The following is a 19,218-nucleotide window of genomic DNA, read 5'->3' on the forward strand; positions in this document are numbered from 1 at the left end:
GAATCTGCAGGAATAGCTGGCCACAATCCGAAATCTCCATCTCATAAATCACACCAGAGCCTCACGGACACACAACCTCACCACACCAAAGCAAGCAATAGAAAAAAATGTCCTCTGAGTCGGTGCTGTCACTTAACTTGTGTTCTGACTGTGCTATTAAAAAACACGTACTGGCACTAGCGTGACTCCCTACATAACCCATGATTAGGTAATAGCCTCCTTCACATGCCATTAGCATGCAGTCGGGCAGAAAAAACTGCGGATCTGTAAACACGTTCATATGTGCTTTTTTCTTGTGCGCAAAGCCCTATATTACAGCTCCCTATAGGGCTTTGCATGGGAAACCACACGCACAAACGCGTGGCAGCCTCAGCGCACCTTATTACATCAGCCCCAACACGGGTGCCTATTTTACCTTGCCTCATGTTGCATCTGCCTGATACAGTGGGAGTTATATAGTGCCTCCTCTGACCGTTCACCTTCCCTCCCCCGTGCCGGCTCTCACACCTCCTTGGGCATTTCGAACACGGCGCTCTCGCGTACATTGACCACTTACAGCGCCGGCCCCGATCGGTGCATGGGCCGTCTGCTCTCTCTCTCTCTCTCCCCCCCCCGCCAGCGTCGAGGAAGAGCAGTGCGACGCTTCCTTTGCAGCTGACTGTGCTTGAGTGCCGCTGTTCTGGATGCTGGGGCTTTTGCACCCGGGATGAGCCACCTCGATGCGTGTGGAGTGCTCCTGTCGGGGTTTAACACTGGCTGCCCAGGAATGGGGGAATGGGACCGGATCTCTCTCCGAGGCGGGCTGGGGGTTCCCTCAGTCGCAGAATCCCATTTACTTAACCAGAAACGACCGCGTTCCTGACGTCACGGAGCTTCTGAAACTGACGCCGGTGTGACGTAACTCCATGTGGAGCGTGTAGAAGTTTGGCCCCGCCCCTCTATAAAATATGCGCGCTCTGGGCGGCTCGAGGCAGAGCGGGAAGAAGCTGATCGTGAGAGAGGAGCTAACGGCGGAGACAGGGTGAGCGCATGGAGGGGAAGAGAGAGTGGGTAGCGAGGAGAGGAGAATGGTCAAAAAAGAAAAAAGCTCGGCGGGGAGGGGTCAAGGAAGGAGGGAGACTGTAGAGCGAGGAGATGGGAGAGAAAAATGTAGGTGGAGGGTGAGTTAAAGGGGGAGCAGAAGGGAAGAGAGATTCTGGGGAGTTGAGGAGAGGGGCAGAAAGGGATTGGTGGGGAGGAGGAAGTAGGTGGGGAAGAGGGGATGTGGGGAATTAGTTGAGCTAGTAGAGCGATGATGGGAAGAAGCTGAGGAATGGAGAGGGGATGGTTGGGAAGGGTGAGAGAAAGGGGAGGAGAGAGTTTAGATGCTTGGTTCCATGCTCTGTAATGAAATCAGGTGAGAAGGGGTAGTGGGGACCCGACTGCTTCCTTTCACCTCTGTACATTCACATAGGATACTAAAGTAATCCAAGGGAAGGAAACCTGTAGCCACATGCTGGTCCCTATCCCTGCACCTTGTGGGCTGTCACATCCTTCTAAGAAGAGGTTTATCACATGGGTCTGAGCAGATCCAGCTCCTGGAGGATTTTAAAAAAATGATTGAGCTATCTTAGTTACAGCAACCAGTCATCTGTTTGCTGTTAGCAGTGCTTTATTAAATCAGATCGGATCTTCTGCTCAGGAAAAACGTGTCTTAATTAATGTAACAGATAATGATAAAAAAAAAAAAACCAAACAAAATGATTTGCAGTGATATGGGTAGTTTTTTCTCTTCTCTGGATTTTGATTATGAATTCACATGCTTCTTAGAACACAGCAAATATGCAGAGGTTTCAGGCTCAATGTGCCAAAAAAATCTTATAAGAGCAGGTGGCTGAAGCTTTAATTGGTGCTGTTGGTATAATTAGTCAAGAAACATTTAACTTCACTTTACTGAGTTTTGGTCCCCAGTTGCTGACTAACTTTGATTGGCCATTTCATTCGAGTTTGCTAACAGCAGCCCCTAAAATAGTGACCTTTTTTGTACCTTTTCTTTGGTTCCTTACTGTTAGCACTAGAGCCACTTTTTCTCATTTCCTTTTTGTTAATGCTGACTGAGCTTAGAAGCAGCCACTTTGCCAATGGAACAATACATCCAAAAGATACAAGAAATGTGTAGAACTTTGGCAAGTCTTTGCTTCCTTGAGAATTACTACTACTAGTTTCTGTAGTGCCAGACCAGATGTGTACTGGATGGGGCTGTATGATCTTTATTTGCTCTCATGTTCTGATTCTGTGCACAGTGCTGTGCATATACCCCATACGAGACAGACCTTATCCTGTGCAGCTTGCAATCAGCTCAAGAGAGACAAATAAGAGGCTTCAGGATATGTTAAAACATGGTTAAAAATAACAAGGCTGTAATCAGGGAGAGTCCGAGTTTGTTTTAAAAGCAGCTTCAAAACAGGGCACAATTTGAATACTGCCGAAGAGGTAGAATGATGCTTCAATTTAGGAAGTCTATTCCAGGCATATGGCATTGCAAAGTAGATAGTGTGGTGTAATTTTAAATAAGTGATCTGTTATAGAAGGAACATTTTTTTTCTGCTGTATGAAAATCTCAATTTGCCTTAAGCATTCAAGGAAAGAAGAATATTTTCCAGTCATTAAAGCAGAGCTGTGGGTAAAACTGTATGTGCTTGTGATTGACAACTGTTCTGTCTGCTTTAATGATTGGTGGCCTGATGTTACCTGCAGACAGGAGCAAAATGGTTTGTATCCTTCAGAGCAATAACTTATTGCATTAAGGGGCATTTCATACACAACAGCAGAGAGAGAGACAGAGAGACCGACCGACCGACCTGCTATAATGTCTACTCCCTAGACAGGTATTTGTATCCCTATGGGAGGCCCACCTAGTAACTCGAGGTGGGGATTAGGTATTAGTGTAGGGGGTTGGGGCCACTTTCACATTCAACATGAGACATACGAACAGAACAGTGGTCTCTTGTGAAGATTTGATGGCCTTCGGAGGAAGGAAACTCACTCCAAGATGAGATTTGGCCAATGTTCTCTCAACCTAGCTTGTTGTTGCCCAGGTAGAGTGTCCATCAAGCTAGGTTGAGAGAACATTGGCCAAATCTCATCTTGGAGTGAGTTTCCTTACTCCGAAGGCCATCAAATCTTCACAAGAGACCACTGTTTTGTTCGTATGCCTCATGTTGAATGTGAAAGTGGCCCCAACCCCCTACACTAATACCTAATCCCCACCTCGAGTTACTAGGTGGGCCTCCCATAGGGATACAAATACCTGTCTAGGGAGTAGACATTATAGCAAGTCTCTCTCTCTCTCTCTCTCCTTCCTTGTAAATAGCTATGTAATTGGTAGCAGACTTCCTCTGTCTATCCTTCCATCTAAATTAACAGCCTTTTCCATGCTGTCCATTACATCAGAGCCAGTGTATCTTGGAGAATCCAAAAACATTTTGGCTAATTCCGGAGTCTTTTTTTTTTTCCCCCCTATCCTCCACAAAACATCTCATAGAAAAGTAATCTGAGACATAGTAGATGTAGTAGCTAAGGGCCATTTGGCCTGCCAAAAGAATATTGCCTAGCTGTTAGAGAAAGGGTCCCTACCTAGGGGGAGAGATCAGTTGTTGCCTGCTGGGAGAAAAGAAGTGGAGAGGTTGGGGAGAGGAATGGGCAGAGAGTATGAGGAGGTGGAGAAGGGAAAATAAAAGCAGTTAATAAATAAGCAAATAAAAATATGAGAACATAAAAAAGATGAGCAAACTAAGAAAAAATACAAAAATAGAAAGATAGGAAAAAATTAGTGAAAAGAAAAGTTGGGCCGGATGGGATGGAGATTTTTTCAGCTTCTAATAAATGTGGCTGGCACCCAGGGCCAGTGGAAGAACTTGGTGGACTAGGCGGCCACCTAGGGTGCCATCGGTCTGGGGGCGGTGATAGCATGACTTCGCCTTCTTCCTGTCCATGTGGCCCGGAAGAGGAAGTGAGTGCAGGCGGGAAGAAGAGGCCATGCAGATGGGAAAAGAGCGCATTCCCTGGGCCTTTGCAGGAAGAGGCAGCATTGGCCCCAAGTTTGCGTGGCGTCCGAGAAGCAACAGCCACAGTGCTTCTGCCTCCACCTCCATGCAGGTCCATCCCCTGGGCCATCGCAGGAAGAGGCGTCAAGAGTAAGAGGAAAAGCAACAGCGCCCCCCTCAGGCACCTGGATATCAAACGTTCCCAGGTATGCAGAGCAAAAAATATTTTGTATCCTTTTTTCATTCCTGGGTCTTTTTGTCTATTTTGAAATATTTTATTGGTATCTAGAAATTTTGATAGGAGTTTTTAATTATTGGATATTCCATTCATCCGCTGTTTTGAAATAATCTGTTCTTTTTGTTAGTATGGTTTTACTGCTACTGATTTAATATTTCTTGATTTGTTTTATAAGGACTGGTGATGTTTCTCTTTTTCCTGTGTTACACTGCATACAGAGACTGTAGCTTGTTGCGGTTTTCAGTTCAGTTTTTGTCTGCATGCTTCTAGTTATGCGTTTTGGTCTCTTTATTCTTTGTTAGGTGAGGGTCAGCACATGTGATTCAGGTGAGGTTTTCTGCTGTAGGGCTCTACAGCAGCCTGACTTGGTCTGTTTCCTAATAGGAGATGTATTGGTGTCTTAAGGCCTGGTGTAATATTTTCAGTGTTGCCTTTTCTTAGGTAAGGTGGTTACTGTTTAAGTGCTGGAAATTGGTGGTGTTTTGTTGTGGGATTTTTACTATTTATGCAATTTCTGTTCAGACAGAATAAGTATCTTTTCCTTGTGTCATTCTTAACAATAAAAATAATACTGGACCTTTATTTTTTATTTCTGCCGTGAATTGTAATTAGCAGTGTGTCACATGTAAGTGTGGTCTGTCAGGTGTGTCATGATGGGCAAAAGGTTGAGAACCACTGTTCTGGGGTATATACATACTTAAGCACATACACGCAGGTATGTGGAGACATAAGAAATATGTGCATAGTTCAGTGGGGTGTGTGTATGCAGTCACCACCAAAGAAAAAGATCTAGGCATAGTCGTGAATAATAGGTTGAAATTGTCTACTGCTCAGTGTGCAGAGGCAGCCAAGAAAGCAAATACAATGCTAGGAATTATTAGGAAAGGAATGGATAATAAAATAAAATATTGTAATGCTCTGTATCACTCCTTGGTGCAACTTCAGTTCCAGTCACCATATCTCAAAAAAGATATAGCAGAATTAGAAAAGGTACAGAGAAGGATGACAAAAATGATAAAGGGGATGGAACAATTCTTCTATGAGGAAAGGCTAAAGAGGTTAGGACTCTTCAGCTTGGAGAAGAGATGTTTGAAGGGAGAGATGTTATAGGTGTGGAATAGGTAAATGCAAATCAGTTGCTTACTCTTTTTTAAAAAGTACGAAGAGTAGGGGACACACAATCAAGTTACTAGGTGATTATATTTAAGACAAATATGAGAAAATGTTTTACTCAACTCATAATTAAACTTTGGAATTCATTGCCGGAGAATGTGGTAAAAGCTGTGAGCATACCTGGGTTTAAAAAAGATTTGGGCACGTTCCTGGAGGAAGAGTCCATAAACCATTATTAACTTGGACTTCGGCATATTTACTGCTTATTCCTAGGATAAGCAGCTTGGAATCTATCTACCCCTTTGGATCCTGCCAGGGATTTTTGACCTGGATTGGCCACTGTTGGAAACAGGATACTGGGCTTGATGGACCCTTCGGTCTTTCCCAGTATGGAAAATCTTATGTTAGGGACAGGTGGCAGGCACAATGATTCCTGGGGTGTGGAACTGGAGAGAGGCAGAGGAACTCCCAAAAATGCATGGGTAGGAAGAGCAAAACTCAACGAACAGTTGGGCAGGATTGGGGGGAGAGACGAGAGTCCTCCATCCTGTCTCTGTCCCTTTTGAGATATGGTCTCCAGAACTGAACACAATACTCCAGCTGAGGTCTCACCAAGGACCTGTACAAGGGAACTATCACTTCCTTTTTCTTACTGGTAATTCCTCTCTCTATGCAGCCCAGCATTCTTCTGGATTTAGCTATCGCCTTGTCACACTGCTTTACCATCTTCAGATCGCTAGACACTATCATCCCAAGATCCCTCTCTTGCTCCGTGCACAACAACCCTTCACCCCCCCCAAGACATACAGCTCTTTTGGATTACCATACCTCAGATGCATGACTCTGCACTTCTTGGCATTGAATCCCAGCTGCCATATCTTCAACCACCGTTCAAACTTTCTTAAATCACATCTCACTCTCTCTACTCCTTCGGTGGGTCCACTCTATTGCAGATCTTAGTATCATCCTCAAAAAGACAAACTTTACCTTCTATCCCTTCCGCAATGTCGCTCACAAAGATATTGAACAGGACCGGTCCCAACACCGATCCTTGCGGCACTCCACTTAACACCGTTTTCTCTACAGAGCAGGTTCCATTTACCATCACACGCTGGCTTCTATCAGTCAACCAGTTTGTAAACCAGGCCAATACCTTGGTGCTCATTCCCAAGCCTCCTATGTGGGGCCATATCAAAAGCTTTGCTGAAATCCAAGTAGATGACATTGAGCACTCTTCCTCGATCCAGTTCCTTTCACCCAATCAAAAAAGTCAATCAGATTTGTCTGAGAGGACCTTCCTCTGGAGAATCCATGCTGCATCTGGCCAGCAATTCTTCTGACTGTAGAGAATTCCCCAGTCTTTCCTTCAGCAGCATCTCTATTACTTTTCCCATCATCGAGGTGAGGTTAACCGGCCTGTAGTTTCCAGCCTCCTCTCTGCTCCCACTCTTGTGAAGTGGGACCACCACCGCCGCTCTTCTCCAATCCCGCAGCACCACTCCTGTTTCCAGGGATCTGTTGAACAGGTCACGCAGCAGACCCGCCAGCACATCTCTGAGCTCCCTCAGTATCCTGGGATGAACCTCATCAGGCCAATGGCCTTGCCCACTTTGTTTTCCTAGCTCTTCCCATACATTCTCTTCTGTAAACAGAGTTTTGTCTACTACCCCCCCTCCATTTTCTTGCTAACTAGCAATGGTCGTCCTCCAGGGTTGTCTTTAGTGAACACTGAACTGAAGTATTTGTTTAATATTTCTGCCATTTCTTCGTCTCTCTCCACACATTGATCCTTTTCACCTTTCAGTTTCATTATACGACTTTGGACCTTTGTATTTGAAAAATGTTTTGTCACCTCACTTTACCTCTTTGGCAATCCTTTCTTCCACTTGACTTTTTGCTTTCTTGATTACTTTCTTCATCTCCCACAGTTTCACCAGATATGCTTCCTTGTGATGCTCCCTTTGGGATCCTTTATATTTCTTGAGCGCTGTTCTTTTTGCTTTTATTTTATCAGCCACTTCCTTTGAGAACCAGATAGGTTTCTTATTTCTCTTGATTTTGTTTACTTTTCTAATATAGATTAATTACCTTTGTAATTATTCCTTTTATCTGGTCCACTGTTGTTCGACCTCTCTCATTTTTTTCCAGTCTTTTAGTTCTCCCTCTAGGTATGTCCCCATTTGAACAAAGTCTGTATTTTTGAAATGCAAAACTGGGTTTTCGTGACTTCTGCCTATCCTATTTGCGGTATCATACCATACTGTTTGATGATCGCTGGTGCTGAGGTGGGACATTAGAGACATTATCTCCGTTAGTGAGCATTAAATCGAGTATAGCTCCCTCCCTCGTGAGTTCCATTACCATTTGTTTGAACAGAGCCTCTTGCGGGCATCCACTAATCTCTTTACTTCTGTTAGATTCTGCGGAAGGGATTCTCCAGTCCATGTCTGTTCTTATTCTTATTAGATCAAGAACATGTCTGTTCTTATTCTTATTAGATCAAGTTCTGATTTGTTCCATGTAAACTGCCACACGGCAGTAGTTATTACCGTTTAACTGTGAACCGGAGCGATATGTATTGTATACAGGAACTCCCGGTATATAAAAATCCATAAATAAATAAATAAATGTCTGGCAGATTAAAATCTCCAACAATCACCACTTCTCTCTTCTTTCCCACCTTTTGGATGTCTTCAACCAGATCTCTGTCTAGTTCTTCCGTTTGATTAGGAGGCCTGTAAACCACTCCAGTAAAAATGGATGCATCATCTTTTTTTTTTTTTTTAGGATGGCCCATAATGCTGCTGCTTTACCCCATCTTCCTTGCAGCTCAGTTGCTTGGATATTGTTTTTGACACAAAGAGCTACTCCTTCCCCCTTTCCTGTCCTCTGTCCTTCACTAACAAGTTATAGCTCAGTATGTTTGTATCCCAGTCATGAGATTCCATGAACCACATCTCTGTGACAGCAATAATGTCCAAGTCCACCTCCACCATTAGGGCTTGCAGATCTGGGATTCTATTGCCCAGACTAAGAGCATTTGTGCTCATACTTTTCCAGCTTTTCTCATTTAGGTTACTGCTTTTCTTGGTAAAGGTAAGTAGTAATTTTCTTGGAAAAGTTAAGTAGTAATTTTTCCTTGTCTCGCTCTAGTTCTTCATTTTTTCTTTTCCTAACTCATCTTGCTGTGCTTTTAGTTCGTGAAAGGGAATTTATCCTGGGGAATTTTTAAAATTACCTCTTCCTTGCCCTCTTCAGGGTCCATGTCCTCTCTTCCCTCTGTTTCTGCCATGTGGTACTGGGATGGACTTTCATCCTGCCATTTCCTAGCCTCAGATACTGCTATTTTCTGTGATGGCTGACGCTTCCAAACAGACCCTATCCAAAGCATTAAAATATCAAAGGGCCTTTCTTTTGGGTCCTCTGAAAACAGTAATAGATATTTACCGTACTTACGTCTGGGCAGAGTAATTCTAAAAAAAGTCCCTTATGTTGTCTCTGACCATAAGTTTCTATTGTGGGCCAGTGTTCTTCCTCATGTAAAACTGCTTCCAGAATCCAGACTCTGTAAGCAAACTCTTCTACAGAATCATTTGGCAGGGTTGTAATGCTTCTAAGCACTTGGACAGGGTTCCAGTGAAACAATTTTTCAAGCCCCCTTTTTAACCAATTGGTGTAGGTTCTTAAGGGAACCAAATTTTATAGCAGTGTGGTCTTAGAACCAGGTGCATGAGTTTATCTAAATCTGAATTTTTCTGTTTATACTTTCCTAGAGCCCAGTTGGTCAGTATATCTGTAGCCCATTTACATCATTCATTTGCGTTAAAAAGCATAGGCCAGCCTTCTCTGCTAACCTTTCAATATCACCTTCCTTCAGTGAATCATGTAACAGCACTTTTACAGGTGCAGAATCTGAGGAATTTAAATTTTGACTTACTACTCGGTGGGTTTTTTTATTTTTTAACCTAGGCTTTCAGATATTGCCGCTATCTGATCAGCTTCTCCTGTAGTTTTCCACTTCTTAGCTGTGCCAAGCATACTTTCTGTTTTACCCTTTGTTTCAAAACGCTGTGTAGTTGGCATGCAGTGGGGGTCTTGGTATGTGGGAAGGGCAGAAGGAGAGATAGAGAGAGAGAGAAACTGTTGGCCAGGATATTGACTTGTTAACTTGTCCCTAGGTCAATTGACTTTTTAAATGCTGAACTTGATTCTTAAGTTCTAATTTTTCACTGACAGCTAAAAAAGAATTTCTGGCTTGTATTACTTAGGTTATTTGCATGTTATTGCTGATTTGAGCCTCCTTTAACTCTTTGGAAAGCTGCATACATTGGCTGGAAAGTCTTATCATTCTAGTTTTGTTTTTTAAAGCACAGATAGACCTCTGCAGATTCCTTTTATAAATAGACATTTCTTCTTTTTCTTGATTTCCTGATTATATCTTATTTACTGTTGTATTCCATTCCATGACAAATGTGACTTAAAAATGGACCACCTTTTCTCTTAAAATAGGAGAATACTACCTCATAACTCTTTGAAATCAAATTGTTCTGTGTTTAAGACTGCTTAGTAAGATCTATATAAGGCACATGTCTTTTTATTTATTTTTTATGTGGATGTGCAGCCTTAGCCTTGGATGTACTCTTTTATGAAGAAGAGATTTGAGGGATAGCTGGAAGTAAGAAAAACTTTTTGTTTTGTGGAGAGAAGTAAAGTGATTATAAACAGGAGGAAAGAATTACTAGATGTTAGTTCTAGTATAGGCAAGCTACACATTCACTAAGACAGGCTAGCATGAAAAGAAGTCATAAAGAAAAGGTAGAACGTAAATCACAGGGATAGATATGTAGTGTATGAGGGACTGTTAACTGTGTACCAATTCTGAAACAAGTCAGAATATCTGCAAGCCTCCCTAAGCAGTTTGTACAGTGGAAAAGATTATGGCAGTTTAAACAAAGCAGAACAAATGTATCAGTGTAATATACTAATTTAAACAAAATAAATATCTTGTTATGTAATATCACCAGGTTTGGTTACAGGGACTATTGATCATAAACCTTTACCCTGTCTAGACCCACAATTTTGAAAAGTTTCAAATGTACTACAGAGACTTGGATATGTCTCACCCTGCCTATAAACCAGATTCCTGGAATATACAATTACAAATAACTATTCTACATATCTAACTGGGGAGACCTCCAGGCTATATAGTCTCAGTTCCACCTCAGGATAGCGATATGTATTCAATTTATTTCATGGTCCGAAAGAAGGATGGTTTCTTCCGTCCTGTTTTGGACTTGAAAGGGGTCAACAGATGACTCTGTATAACCCACTTCCCCAAACCTTCCACTTAGTTATGGCAGCAGTAAGAAAAGGAGAGTATCTGGCTTCTCTGGATCTGGCAGACGCATATGTTCATATTCCCATTCAAATTTCTAATTAGAGCCTGCTACAGCTTTGTGTAATTGGTCAAAATTTTCTATTCCAGGCACCACCTTTTGGGTTGCCGACAGCCCCCAGAACCGTTAAGAAGGTCATGGTGGGTAATATCAGTGGCCCTTTGCACTTAAGGTATAATGGTACATCTCTATCTGGCTGATTGGCTGATAAGGGCCAAATCTACCCAGGAAAACAATCATTCTCTGAGTCTGTGGGCCTTCACTTTCAGCAGTTGGGCTGGATAAAAAACTATGTAAAGAGCAGTCTGGTATCTTCCCAGACCCTAGAGTTTTTGGGTTCCCTGTTTAACACAAGAGAAGGTAAGGTCATCCTGTCTCCAAGCAACCTCTCCAAACTGATTGATCAGGTTCTAAGTTGCTACCTTCAACTGCTGGGACTTATGTCAGCATCACTGGACCTGGTCCTATGGTCTAGGGCATACATACTCCCTCTGTAGCAAACCCTGCTGTTTCGCTGGTCCCCTGCATCTGCAACTAATCTTCCTGCCCACTGTAAGAAGCCTGGATTGGTGGCTAAAAGCTTCCAGTCTACAGAAGGGAGTAAGCCTAGAGTCTCCCAGCTAGATTGTGATAAACTTGGAGATCATTACCAGGACCTGATAATACAGGGGCACTGGACAATGGAAGAAGCTTCATGGTCAATGAATAAGAGAGAAGGACCATCAGGCTGACACTGTGACATTTCATCTCCCTGATAAAGGGGAAGGCAGTCATGTTAGATAATACCACAGGAGTGACACTCATGAACAGTCCCACGCTGTCTCTCAAAGTGGCCCAGCTGTGCAAATGTTGCATCTGTTGGTCGAAGATGGCTGCAACTGCTCTGCCTTAACTCTCTTCTACCCTTTTCCTCCTCCCTTGGAAAGATGGCTGTCTCCGCTGCTGTTTGCTGAAACCCTTGGCGTCTCCGAGCCAGCATGGGCGTCCCCGTCCACCATGCTTCTCCCTGAGGCCTCCTAGGGCACGTGCGTGCACGCTGCCTATGTTTTACGTGATGTCAGGAACCTTGGGGGCGGCCCCACCGCATAACATCAGTACCTCCGGGTATTTAAACCTCAGCTCCGCTCCAATTCAACGAGTTAGCAATGACTTCGGTTTTGCTACTCTGACTGCTTCTAAGCTGCTCGCTTGGATTCCTCACTACCCTCCGGGGTATCTCGCTCCTATGGAAGCTCTGGGTACCTGCTCCTCGGGGGGTCTGTTGCTTCTACTCGCCCTCTGGGGTTAATCTGCCTAACCTTAAGGGCACCCGCTCTTCGGGGGTTCTGTCTGCTTTCCTTCAGGAACCCTTGGCGCTCCTAGGTACTCGCTCCTTGAGGGCCTATTCTATCCAGGGGTATTCTTCACCTTGGACCACGGGTCCCTCTCTTCATTCAACTACCGAAAGAAGTTATCAGCACTGCTACTCTGTGAGTATCACTACGCTCCAGCTCTCCTCATTCCACCCTTCAGGTTCACGGCCTATCCTGTGCTGCGGAACACTACTGGACCTTACTACATCTGGGTGAGACCATCACTACCGAGACTGTCTGAGCTACTGTGTTATCACTGGATTACAGTACTGTCCATTCCTTGGGCAAGATTCAACGTATCAACAGCAGTATAATAAAGCTTTCTTTCCTCAGTGACTGCTTACTAGAGTCTAGCCTATCGTTGTGGTTCCCCACGGGGCCCCTCCCTGTAGGAGGAGTCATCGCCACTTTGACTAAGAGTCCACAGTATGCCACAAACCCAATAGCAAATGGGCAGAAAACTTACTCCTATCAGCAGCTTACATAGCAGAGAAGGAGAATCTCCAGGCTGATTTCTTCAGCAGAAACAAACTAAATCTCGGAGAATGGGAGTTAAACCCAGAGGCATTCAAAATGATAGGGTCACCTGAAACTAAATCTCGGAGAATGGGAGTTAAACCCAGAGGCATTCAAAATGATAGGGTCACCTGGGAATAGATCTGATGGTGAATGTCAAAGCTTTCACATTCCTGCTCTGTCTTTCCACTCTGGCTCCTTGTAGGCAGAGTGATAGAGGACCATCCATCATTGGTCATTCTGATTGCCCAGATTGGCTCAGGAGGCCTTGGTATGCAGACTAGTAAGGATATTGAGCAGGCGATCCTCAATATTGCCCAAGGAACGCAGCCTGCTGCGGCAAGGGTCAGCTCCAATGGAGGACCCATCTCCATTATCTCTACCTCTTCAGCATACATCAGAATCTGGCGCATCTTCGAAGGATTCTTTCATGACAGTCGAGTATCTTTATGAAGATCAGATATCTAAACTTTTTGCAGATTGGCCTGGACAGATGCTTAGCACTTAATTCCCTTGAAGTGAAGGTAGCATCTATATCTTGCTATAGGAGCCGGATCAAGGGCATCCACATGGCAGCTCATCCAAATGCAGTATGGTTGCTGAAAGGCAACCGCCACCATCTTCTAGGAGTGATGGTATGCAAATAAAAAATGTAATCTTTTGATGTTTGGTGTTGCTCCCAAATCTTTAAATTGGTGACCCGCTACTCTTTACAACTGTACATATAAATGGCTTGGGTCTGTCCGTGGCCACCAGGTGGCGCCCTGAGCAGTGGAAAGTGCACTGTGCAAAGACAATATGCTCTGTCTGCAAAGTCCTGTCACACCCACATGCACATGCAGACACACAGGCTGTTATAGACCAGTCAACCTGAGCAGCATCTGGCAATTTTCTCTTGTCTTTCTAGAAGACTTGATTTGAAGAACTTTTCTTATTCCAGGAGCAGCCTAACTGAAGAAGTCCAAGAATATGGCTTCTGGTGGCTCTTAGGAATGGGTGGAGGTGAGCTTTGATGCAGCTGTTGATATTGCAAGGGGGGGAAATGAGAGCATCTCTCAGGTCTAATTCAAGGCTTGATTCCATTTAACCAACTGCATTTAATTAAACTTTCAGTTATTTTAGAGGAAAAAGGGCTGTAAATTGCTATGCTCTTTAGCAAATCTACCTCATACAACCTCAGAATTGCAGTTAATTCCTTTTACCACACGAACAGTCACTGTCCTGACAAGAAGCTGCTAAAAGCCTGCCTTTACAGACTTCTCTCGCCTGCCTCTCTCGCATCCCTCTTTCCTTTTGGGTAGGCTGCTGTTTTTGCTTTAAATATAAATCACCTCCCTCTTTTCACACAGCTTTTTCATGAGAAAGTTGATGTTTAGGATAGCTCACTACCATGCGACACCAACCACTGCTTAGCTCCTGCTGACTCTCTATGTGACTCCAGCTTACCACCATAAAACCACAAATCCTTCTCTGTTAATTCCCCTGCACTTTTCCAGGAATCTCTACGGATCTAACCAGTAACTGGCTTTTGCAGTATAGTATCTTTCATTATCTAAAAATATCAGAGTGGGAGGTGAGGACCATAGGAAGTAAGTGGCTATGTTGTTCCCTGGCTCACTAATGTCCCACCACAGTCATCATTAGAGTATTGTAGTAATGAAGTCCTCTGCTCAGTGTGTGGTGGTGTCCAGGAAAGCAAATAGAATGTTGGGAATTGTTTGGATAATAAAACAGAATATCATAATGCCTCTGTATCAGTCCAAGCTGCAACCACACTTTTAATATTGTGTGCAGTTCTGGTCACCACATCTCAAAAAGACAGCAAAATTAGAAAAGGAACAGAGAAGGGCGACTAAAATGATAAAGGGGATGGAACAATTCTCCTATGAGGAAAGGCTAAAGAGGTTAGGCCTCTTCAGTTTGGAAAAGAGACGGCTGAAGGGAGATATGATAGATGTCTATAAAATGAGTGGACTGGAACAGGTAAATGTGAATCAGTTGTTTACTCTTTCAGAAAGTACAGACTAGGGGACATTCAATAAAGTTACAAGGCAATACTTTTCCGACAAATCTGGAATACATTGCCAGAGGATATGGTGAAAGCTATTAGTTTTGGACAAGTTCCTGGAGGAAAAGTCCATTAATCATTAAGGTGGTATTCAGAAATCCACTTCTTATCCCTGGAATTTGTCTACCCCTTGGGATCCTGCAGGTACTTGTGACTTGGATTGGCCACTCTTGGAAACAGGATACTGGGCTTGATGGACCCTTGGTCTGACTCAGTATGGCAAATCTTATGTTTTATGACTGCATCTGCAGAATAATGTATTCCTGTATTGAGGATTTTTTTTTACATGTTACTAGCGTTTTTAATGTATTGTGTTGGTGGTTTTTACCACTTGTCTTTACTTTGTATGCATTCTTTGTATTGTATTTTGTGTCTTATATTTTGTAACATGCTATGAACACTGATAATGGATTAACAGGAATTACATTCACAAAAAAAAAAAGTTTTGCATTTTCAAAACTGTGTAAATTTGGCTGGAAAAAATAACCCCAGAAAAGGATGTGCACGTTGCTATAGGTATTTTTTTTTTCCTGGGGCAATTTTCATGTTAAAATTCCATGGTTAGTTTTCCTTTGCAAATTGGTGCAAAGTCCATGGGTCAAAAGTAGCTGCGGACTTTGCAGCAAATCAGGCACTTTGAAAATGCCTCATAATTAGGATTATTTTTCCCTGTGTGTATCACTTTGTACTTCTTTACACCCAAATTTCATCAGCCATTTAGATTCCTAGTTTCCTGGTCTAGCAAGGTCCTTCTGCAGTTCCTTGTAGTCTGCTCCTGTTTTAAATAATTGGAATAGTGTCATCTGTCTATTTGATTACCACACTCATTGCTTCCTTTTCCAGATCATTAGGTTAATCTCTGTTCCAGTACAGATCCTTGGTGCAGCTGGAAACAACTCCATCCTCTCTCTCTCTCTCTCTCTCTCTGCCCCCCCCCCCCCCCCCTCTTTCTCCATAGGAAATAGCAACTAGTGGAGCAGGGCTGTAGGGAGCACTCCCCTCTCCCTACAGGAAATAGCACACAGTGAAGCAAGTTTGTAGGGAACACCCTCCTTCCCCTCTATCCCTAGAGGGAGAGGACCTGCAAGAAGTGGCTTGGGGCTGTAGACACAGCAGGGAAGGGAGGCAGAATTGAGGAGTTGTGGGTGGGAGCGGTGGGGGTTACACCTGAGGGAAATGAAGACTGCATCTGAGCTGGGAGAGGTTGTGGGGAAAGGACGGCATGAGATTGGGATGGGGGCAATTTTGCACTGTTGAGAGAAAAAAAAATACTTGCTATGTAATCTGGGCTTCCCCCCCCAAAAAAAGCAAATGATTGGGGGGAGGGAGCATGGGAACACATGGCAAATGCATTCTGTAAGCCTTCATTTTCAGTTACTGCTGTTCCCTCACTCTCATTTATTACAGCAACAGTGCAGAAACCTCCTTGGAACCTAATGGGTCAATTTTCAAAGGTCCGGGCGGGTGTCCGTGTGCATGCGGTTCCCGGCGCGCACACGTGGATGCCCTGATTTTATATAATGTGTGCACGTTATAAGATATGGTTCCCACGCGCATATGCACGCTGGATTTTAATATCCACGTGTGTATTTGTGGGCGACTCGTGTGCGGGGGGGGGGAGATTTTAGAAAACATGCAGTGACGCGAGTAGGCCTACTCCCAGTTCCCTCTCCCTAACCTTCTTCCTTTTTCCCCTTTCTGACCCCAAACCCCTACCTAGTTAGCCCAATTTTTTAATTTGTTTTCATATTTACTGCTCCTTCACGGCGGAAGTAACTTTGGCGTCCTGGCCGGCTACCGAACCTAGCTTCCCTGAGACAGGGCTAATGCTGCTGTCCCGGTTGGCCCTGCTCCCCGGCCTGCCTCTTTTCACTGGCCCAGCACCTCTGCGCGTACCGGGCCGTCTCTAATATGTGCTTGGCACTTGCACAGCCTGGTCACGCGCATATCCCGTGGATTTTATGCACCGGGCATCGAAAGTTTGGGCTTAAATCTGGCCAAAAGGTATCTCCATTGAGCAGTGCCTGAGAATTCCTTCTCTTAGGGACTGTGAACACTGGATGTATGTTGCAGGTTTTAAGTGGCTCAAATTTCTTGTATTAAATAGAAAGCTAAAGATTGGTTTTGAAAAAAGAAACTCTTGAAGCAGTAGGTGTGTGTGGGGGGGGTGAGTTGGTTTTTGCCTACAGGAAATAAAAGAAACTAAGAGGCTATATTTGCACGTTTTACTGTTCCTACATGTTTTCCTTGCTATGTTGCTTTTTCTGTTTAATTTATGATCTTACCCTTCCTTCCTCTCACCCACCCCAGATGCAGGTTCTCAGTTACTTCCAGTCAAGAGGTGGGACGTCTGCTAATATTTTCTCAAAGGGAGAAATGATTTGTAGCTTTTGAACTACTGTATTTCTTAGGAGCTCTCAAGGGTCACAACAAAGAAAATGTTTGAAAAGCCTAAAATTTAACACATTCTACTGATATAATTGTTTTGAATATCATGGGCGTTATACAGCGTAATAACTGGGGCTTTAATCTTTAGATAGACCTTCTGGAGGCTTCACTATTGTCCTTTCTGTGTCCAGCTCTTTGGACTGAGAAGGGAGTTGGCTCAACTTAAGGAAGAACTGGCTAGAATTACCGTATTTTTTGCTCCATAAGACGCACTTGACCATAAGACCACCTAGGATTCAGAGGGGGAAAATTTAAAAAAATAAAAATAAAAAATTGTGTGCTAAACAGCTCTGTCCCCGGGCATCTGTGCATTTTATGGAGCAAATTAGGGGAGTGCATAACATTTTTTTTTTTGTCCCCATTTTGTTTTCGGGTCTGGGGAGGGCCATTTTGGTCCACTCCCCAGATCAGAAAACTTATTTCTCTTTCTGTGGGCCCCCCCCCCCCCAGACCTGCCAAAAGTCCCTGGTGGTCCAGCGGGGGTCCGGGAGCGATCTCCTGCACTTGGGCCGTCGGCTGCCAGTAATCAAAATGGCACCGACGGCCCTTTGCCCTTACTGTGTCACAGGGGCTACCGGTGCCATTGGTCGGCCCCAGTGACACAGTAAGGGCAAAGGGCCGTCGGTGCCATTTTGATTACTGGCAGCCGACGGCCCAAGTGCAGGAGATTGCTCCCGGACCGCTCCTGCACCCCCACTGGACCACCAGGAACTTTTGGCAGGTCTTGGGGGTGGGGGGGTCAGAAGTGTCGGGGGTTGTAGTCAGATTTTTAGTTGTTGGGTTTTTTTTTTTTTTATATTCGCTCCATAAGACGCACAGACATTTTCCCCCCACTTTGGGGGGGGGGGGGGAAGTGCGTCTTATGGAGCGAAAAATACAGTAATGTCTATTCCCATATCCAGACTGCAGCAAATCTGCTCCTACTCTGGCAGAAGATCTATAGGACTAGTAATAGATGGGTTTGAGTGGTGTCTGGTAAGACCAAACCTGTGAGTTAGAAAAATGTCCCTCATTTGATACCGCTACCGCATGCCTTTGGGACCTTAGCAGTAGAAGATCTCACAAGATATGACTTGTAAAAGTCTTCACACCCTTGTACTTCTTTCACATCCTTCTGTCTAAAATATACAAATAAAAATGAATTTTAAAGTAGCAGTTTCTTTCACTGATCTATGCAACACTGATCTATGCAACACAGCCAGTTGGGTTTTCAGGATATCCATGATCAATATATATGAGATAAATTTGCATATGTGGAGGCTCAATGGTATGCACATTTATCTATGCATATTCATTGTGGATATCCTGACAACCTGACTGGCTATGAGGTCCCCAGGCAAGGTTTGAGAATCCCTATTCACTACATTTTCATCATGAAAAAACAATTATAGAAATACTAGCGAAAAGTGCTCGTCATTGCTCTGGATACCTACTTTGTAATAGCCTGTGGGTATGGGGGTGTGTGGGCCTGGGCCTGGTTGTGCGAGACAGAGCATATTGTCTTTGCACAGTGCACCTTTCACTGTTCAGGGTACCGCCTGGTGGTCACAGTCACGACAGTGAGACGAATCAGCAGATACAAGCCTTTTATATAAAGATTCCAAACATCATCATACAAAAACCTTCTTATCTGCATAGATCTTTACTTCCCTGGACTCAGTATTTGGTGGAAGCCCCTTTGCAGCAATGACAGCCATGAGCCATTTAGGATAAGCATCTACCAACTTTGCACAGCCGGATGGTGCAGTCTTTACTCATTCTTCCTGGCAGAATATCTTAGGCTCATTGGTTGGGGATTGTCTGTGGATTATAGTCTTGCCACAGATTTTCTCTTGGATTCAGGTCTGCGTATTCACTAGCCCATTTAACATAAACTTTATTCTTGCTGAGCCACTCCGTTGCTGCTGTTGCTTTCACTTTGTGCTTAAGATCATTGTCCTGCTGAAAGGTGAATATTTTCTCCAGTCCCAGGTTTTCTTCCAGATTCTGTCTGTACTTTTGCACCATCCATTTCTATCTTCACAAGCCTCCCTGTTCCTGCTGCTGTGCTACCATCATCTGT

General features: G+C 44.0%; 1 protein-coding gene across 5 annotated transcripts in view; it reads left to right on the plus strand.

Moving 5' to 3' along the window:
• The first annotated feature begins 938 nt into the window (after window positions 1-938).
• SLC7A3 (solute carrier family 7 member 3) overlaps window positions 939-19,218 on the plus strand; it is a 221,230-nt gene continuing 202,950 nt past the window's right edge. For 3 of the 5 annotated variants that reach the window (XM_029607239.1, XM_029607243.1, XM_029607244.1), the window contains exon 1: window positions 939-1,021. The gene's annotated coding sequence lies outside the window, so the exon portion shown is untranslated. The remainder of the gene's footprint in view (window positions 1,022-19,218) is intronic. The other 2 variants (XM_029607241.1, XM_029607240.1) reach the window with 2 other exon arrangements.

Source organism: Rhinatrema bivittatum, chromosome 6 (assembly GCF_901001135.1).
Source record: "Rhinatrema bivittatum chromosome 6, aRhiBiv1.1, whole genome shotgun sequence".
Taxonomy (NCBI): Eukaryota; Metazoa; Chordata; class Amphibia; order Gymnophiona; family Rhinatrematidae; genus Rhinatrema; species Rhinatrema bivittatum.